General features: G+C 41.9%; 1 protein-coding gene across 14 annotated transcripts in view; it reads left to right on the top strand.

Moving 5' to 3' along the window:
* The first annotated feature begins 792 nt into the window (after positions 1 to 792).
* The window catches only part of LOC110177842 (high affinity cAMP-specific and IBMX-insensitive 3',5'-cyclic phosphodiesterase 8), a 28338-nt gene continuing 23130 nt past the window's right edge, over positions 793 to 6000 (top strand). For 4 of the 14 annotated variants that reach the window (XM_086827203.1, XM_086827200.1, XM_086827192.1 and 1 more), the window contains exons 1-2: positions 3166 to 3565; positions 4330 to 4482. The gene's annotated coding sequence lies outside the window, so the exon portion shown is untranslated. Of the gene's footprint in view, positions 1390 to 3148; positions 4483 to 6000 lie in introns of those variants that run through there. The other 10 variants (XM_086827204.1, XM_086827201.1, XM_086827195.1 and 7 more) reach the window with 4 other exon arrangements.

Raw genomic sequence — 6000 nt, 5'->3', positions numbered from 1 at the left:
TTAATTTGATATATAATGTTAAATAAATAATATATAAATAATAATATAAAAACCAATCAAATGAGCATTATTTCATCCTCCGCTGTATGTATGCGAGGTTTTTGTACTATACATAAAGTACGACGATTTGCCCTTTTGGGCGCCGAGCGGGAAGTAACCTCTATTATTTACCAATACAAACTAAGCTTTAAAAAAAAGAAAAATGTAAAATTACCCGAAGCGCCAGCTGACGGAAGCGGGAGAGTAGGTCCTTCGGTGCTCGCAGGGTGGAAAAGAGGGGACTTCCTTGGCCCCAGACAAACATGTGTATAATGGGCTTAATACAACAATTGTGTGGCTTTTTAGTACGTCTCTCCCCCACGTGTCACGGGTGTCCGTGCCCCACACGCAACAGTTGTTTTTAGCGGGATGTTGCCGAGCATAAAAGCTTGCCACGACGCAGCAGCGACGCCTGCGCCTTGCCGCCAAGTGTTGCCTACTTTTGCGGGCAGCCGGGAGTGTGTCGTTCATCCCCTGTGGCCATGCCACCCTTATCGGCGGCGGCAAGCTTTTCGGGACGTTCAATGGCTTTTTGTATCTCAACATTTTGCGGGCATGCAACAAGCGTGTATCTGCGCCTGTATCTGTATATCTGAGGCAGCGCACTGTATCTGTATCTGTATCTGTATCTGTATCTGTGGCCGTGCGCAACATATCTGCTCAGCCTCAGCTGCGACAGCCGCTCAACATAGCCGCTCGGCTGGGCACGAGGATGCGGAACGACGAGCACAGGAGCAGGGCCCGAGGACCGCCAGCACTCGACTTATGTACGATTTCGCACACTTGAGAGTTTTTAGTTCGGTTTCGGCAGAATTGATAGATACACGCAGCTCACAGCTCGCAGCTAGCAGCTCGCAGCGCGCCATTCGCAAAAAAGAAAAAAAACAGAAAATATAGAAAAAAAAATACGGAGGCTATAGATACAGATACACACGTACTCGTACTCGCACTGACTTTAGTATCGGTGGTACTCTCACTTCGTCCCGCTGACTGACTGACTGACTGGCCGCTTTGGCTTTGGCTTTGGCTTTGGCTTTGGCCCACATCGTGTCTATCTATTGCCATCGGGCATCGGCTGGAGCAGCAGCAGCTGAATCGGATTCAGAACCATAACCAGGAGCAGCATAACCAGCAGCAGCAGTGCGCTTCCAGGGGAGAAACATTCATCCGCGTTGCCACAATTTTTTTATCGCTTCGCGTTCGCAATTGTGATTTACAGCACACGGCAAAGCAAATTAACCACCGAACTGAAGTGAACTGAATTAGAAACCAGAAACCAGTGCTTTTTCCTGGAGAGAATACCCATCGATAGCCAAGTCCAAGCCAGGGCATCTACGAACTGGGAAACAGGTAAAGCAATCCAAATCCCTAAATATTCGGGAAGCTAAATATATTCAAATGGTTTAGGGTTGTGAGTGTTTTGTCAGGTTTTTACCCTGGAGAATTCCGTGAGCCAGGTAATAAAAAAGCAAAGCACATATTCCGTCGGGTGAACAGTGATTTCCGGTAACTGGATTCCCTGGGATTCATTTCAAAACCAATCACCATATCCCTCTTGAAATGTTTTCCAATAGTTTTCGCCTCTAAAGGATTCCGGTTAACCAAAGCCCAACCAATTCAATCCCTAAACCCAAACGAGTAGCTGCATCCGTGATTTTAGTGCTGGCATCACCCACCGCCACCACATTGTTTGTGGTCTTCCCCCGGCTTGTGGCTAATTGATAGTTGGAGCTGCTGGCCCGATAAAGCACTTGGCCAGGCCAAACATGAGGCGAAAGCAAACGCAATTACAATTACCCGAAAAGAACAAAAAAAAAGGCAGCAAAAATCCCATTGCTCATATAAGCTCATCAAGAAGTGCTCATATGTGCACGTGTGTGTGAGTGTGCAAGTCCTGTGTGTGTTTTGTGTGTGATTTTGATGGGGGATGCAGGAGGGAGGAGGGAGGAGCAGGCTTGCGTGCAGACTCCATCTGGAGTGTAAGCATTCGCCCGGGGCCTGAGAAAAGCCGTTAATGGAACGGCCAGGCCAACGATCCTTGGGCCTGTCAATTTGCAAGGACCCCCCGGCAAACACTTCGTTCGGACGACGACAACTCACCTTTAATATCCTTCCTTCTCCCCCAAATCGAAATATTGTGGTTTAAAGCTATGCATGAGTCATGGGATGGCTGTTATTTTGGGTCAGCTTATCTAACGATGCTATAAATGATTCATATTCCTGGGGTTTAGTTCGAAATGTCATAATTGGCTTTGTTGGGCACTAATCGGGGTTATGGAGGTTGTATTTTTATTACAGAATATAATAGTTTAATGCTTAATCTATTCAATGGCTTTCTTATCAAAATCGCTATCATGGCAGAAGGCTTAGAATCACTTGAGAGACTTAAAATACAAATGATTTCAAGTAGATTTTAAATCAGGAAGTATACCTAATAAAAAAAAAATAAGTTTACCTTTTAATTAGTAAATAAATAAGCAGGAATAATAAGTCAGTACCTTTAAACATAGGTTTATAAAGATGTATTTTAAAACGTTAAACTTAAAAAAAAAAACTCCTATTAAGACCGATTATAATCAAATTTTAAGAGGTTTCTTATAAAATATTCCTAGTATAAATATATACTCTTTACTAACAAGAACTTGGAACTTTTGTTTCAATAATAATGCAATTGTTAGCTGACAAAATTTATATTCTTCTGCCTTAATTAGGTATGTTTAAGATATTTAGGTATCTCCAAAATTCGCTCCGCTTTTAATTATTATTTTTGTAACTGAAATGATAGTTCCATTGAGCTCAGTACTGATCTCTGGAGTCGATATATGTCGTGTCACGCGTTCATCACCCATGAAAAGTGGCGCTCACCTTGCTCTCCCTTGCTTCGTGGGGCTCTTTGGCTTTGCTCTTTCTTTCTCCCCACTCCAGGTCATTGCTTTGATTTCATTTCTTTTGGGGCCTGAGCTCCAAAAGCTCTCTTAGCTCTCTCCGGCTCTCTGAAGCTCTCACAGATCGCTCCATCTCCATCTCCCTCTCCCTCTCCCTCTCTCTCTCGCTCTTTGGGGCTAGTGCTAACGATTCTGTTTCTGCTTCGCCTTGTGCTTCTGCTTCTGATTCTGATTGGGATCGTGCTGGGGCCGAAGCTCTGAGATACAGATACTTGTTGTCGCTCGTTCGCCTCGCATTCGCACTAACGAATATTTGTATCTCGCAGATTGTTTTAGTTTTAGTTTTTCCTTCCACTCGATTCCGTCGTCGCCTTCGCCTTCGCCTGCGCGTTCGCGTTCTTTTCTTTTGTCTAGACTTTCGTATCGTATCTTTGCAGTATCGTATCGCAGCGCTGAGCGAGAAATCAGTTTGACGTTTTGCTTTGACAGGCAACCGTCGATCGTGGATCGCGGACCGCCGACCGCCGCCGAATCTCGTGGATCTTGGGCGTTGCGTTGCGTTTCATTGCGTTCCATTGCGTTGCGTTCCGCCGGTCGCCGTGAGCAAAGGGGAGGGGGTTTATATCTGATTATTCAGCAGCGTAAGCTATATACATGTTTGTATAAAGAGGCGGTGTGTTGGTGGTGCCTCCGCCACCCAGGTTGCACCACCCGCTGACCAGCTAACGAAATTTACTTATCTCCGGCGGATCCGAGTCCGAATCCGAATCCGAAACCGAATCCCAACCGATTTGTGATCAATATGTGACTGTTTAGTGTATATATATTGTATGTATATATATCGTACGGCTGGGGTGCGTGTGTGCCAGGTTCAGATTGAGTGTTGGCCGTAAATGCGAGCCAATTGTATCTGGCAGATACGTTTTGTGCCGTGTGTTATCGCTACTGCTTCAGCTACCGCTGTCGCAATTATTGTTATTTCGAATGCATCGGTATCGTCGCACATACATATGTACATATAGTTTTGCTAAGGCGACTCTCCGGATCGGAGTCGCCACATATTTTTGCCTCAACAACGTCAACACATCCGTGCTGTGAACGTGACCTCCCGCGCATTAAAATAAATTCTAATTTGTTGAAGAAAAGAGCAGCAGCGAAAAAATGTTTTGTTATTGTTATTGCAAAGAAGTGCTGGCTTGAGTATCTACATACACACGCGCACACTCGCACACCTGCATATCTATGTCGGCAAACTGAGTGTGTGTGCGAGAGTGTGTGCGAGTGTGTGTGCGAGTGTGTGTGTGCTGGTTCGCGTATGAAGCAATATTCATTATGAGTGCGAGTGCGTGTGGTGTGTCGTCTGCCCATTGTGTTGTTCATGTGTATTTGTTTAATTTATATCTAGAGTCTGATATAAATATTAAAATAAAAAGAAATATATATCTATATAGTATATAGTATATATATCTGTATGCCTGTGTGTGTATTGTATGTGCATAAAATATCAGAAGCAACAGGCGGCGAAAGCAGCAACTACCAGCCAAGCGACAAATTTTTGGTACGTCAACAGATAATGTATTGTATATGTACTTAAGTTGGACATTTTTCGGGTATTCGCTTAATTTGCGAGCGGTCTCTGCCCATACACCATTACACGCAGGCACACAGCACTATGTGGAATTTGACCCGTTTTCGTGGCCAAAACTCATTTTTCGCAAGTATCCAAATTTGCGTATTTTCAATGATACCATGTTATGAATTGATCAAACTGCTATGTTACATACCCAAAATGTTAACTTAACAGTTCAATGTTAAAATAACAGCTGTTAAAGTCAGCTGTTGCAAGCGAACACCACGGGCTGTCTTATAAGTTGACTTTGCGGTGCAGTTTCAAATTGGCATATCTCTGACATAAAATCATTAAATAACCTAATTCAAACTGAATATTATTTCTTCAGGTTATTACTATGTGTTGATACTAATATGTTGCGTGTTCCGTTCGTATTTTTCTAAAAATTTGTACATTTAGCAAGTGGTGTCCATTTGTCACTTTTGGAAATAAAGTTGAACTTTCCAAAGGGTTTTAAAAAAAGGTTCAAATTGTATCAGCGAGTGTCCATATACATGTTGTAGGTTTGTCAATTCTGAATTCAAAATATATAGGCTCATTGTGCGTTTTTTGCGGTCTTTTGCGTAATTTGAATTATTAGGAAGCAACATCTTGGTCAGAAATGCAGAACTGCTAGTAGTGTGGCGTAAGCAAGGGAGGTTCAATTTCTCCGGAAATATATTGTGGAACAATCAAACTCCGCAGAATATAAGGTTTTCTTAACCGTTAAAACTGATATCGACGTTAGGGAAGACGACAATACCTATTTTTTTATAATAATAATGAAATTGATGACAATGATGAAGTTAATAATTAATATGTAGAATAATAAAACCAAAAAAAATGATATTCTTAAATAACTTCTACATTTATTATCCGATCTGAACCAAATTTACAGGACACATTTAAAATAAGAAATTCATCCTGTGTTCCAAAATTGGGGTCTCTAACTTGAAAATTGCTTTAAATATTCGATTTTTTTCGATTTCTGTGGGCGGAGGGGGGCGTTGACACGCCCACTTTTCTAAAATAGCTTCCTATAGTCATAACCATAATTATATAAGAAACCTGCATTAAAAAATGTTAATAATTTCAAAAATTTTAATTTTGGCCACGAAAACGGGTCAAATTCCACATAGTGCACAGGAGTCGAGGTGGTGCGAGGTGGGGTACGGTGGTGCGAGGTGGTGGTTTCCAACCATCATCATCCATCTATTCCCATCCAACCACCAATCTTTTCATACACCCCAGAAAAGGTCCCCCTCTTGAATAGTCTTTTGGTACACAAGAAATAAAAATGTGAAGATATTTATACAAATATTCTTGACTTGGATATACTTAAATAATAATATTTAGGGATTTATGAATGTTATAGAAGTTAATTTTACCCAAGAAGAGTCTTATAATTTCAGTTCAGAAGCTTGTAACTTGTGAACAAATCATTTCCAACCTTATAAATCATATATA

This window comes from Drosophila serrata, unplaced genomic scaffold, assembly GCF_035046125.1.
Source record: "Drosophila serrata isolate PLE 108 unplaced genomic scaffold, ASM3504612v1 contig_165, whole genome shotgun sequence".
NCBI lineage: Eukaryota > Metazoa > Arthropoda > Insecta > Diptera > Drosophilidae > Drosophila > Drosophila serrata.
This window is presented reverse-complemented; position numbering and strand designations above follow the sequence as displayed.